The sequence below is a fragment of the Gavialis gangeticus genome, unplaced genomic scaffold (assembly GCF_001723915.1).
Source record: "Gavialis gangeticus isolate Ggan-Ray unplaced genomic scaffold, GavGan_comp1, whole genome shotgun sequence".
Lineage (NCBI taxonomy): Eukaryota > Metazoa > Chordata > Crocodylia > Gavialidae > Gavialis > Gavialis gangeticus.
The window spans coordinates 255,394,349-255,394,857 of NW_017729032.1; positions in this window are offsets into that span (position 1 = coordinate 255,394,349).

Consider the following 509-nt stretch of genomic DNA (forward strand, 5'->3'; position numbering starts at 1 on the left):
AACGATGGCTTAAAACCACCTGCTCCCTGCTCTCTATTGCTGCCCCAGATACTGGGATATGGTAACTGAGAATCAGGTTCCATGCCTCTTGTCTCTTCCTCTCCCCGTCTCTGCTACTTCCTCCTCCACATTTTACTGAAAAGAAATAGTTACAGTGATCTGAGATAGACTCATATGTCTTGAGTGACTGGAGCTGAAGGTCAAGCAGCCTGTGTGATGGACACTGCCACAGCAGGCCGCATGACTCCGGCAATGGCTTCCCTTGAACCACAGACCTTGAACCTTGTGGGTGTCCCACAGAAGGCAGGCAGGGATCAGCTGATATCCTACGTCTGAGTTGCTAAAAATTCATGGAGCCGGAGGTGTTCCAGATGAAACTACTAATTTCTGTATAAGAAATTGGCATGTTTTGAAGAAAAACCAATCAAATAATTTCCAGTCAGCTCTAATCACTTAATTTCATCCACACTGAACTGAAAAAAAATCATTTTTTGTTCACCTTTAAAGCC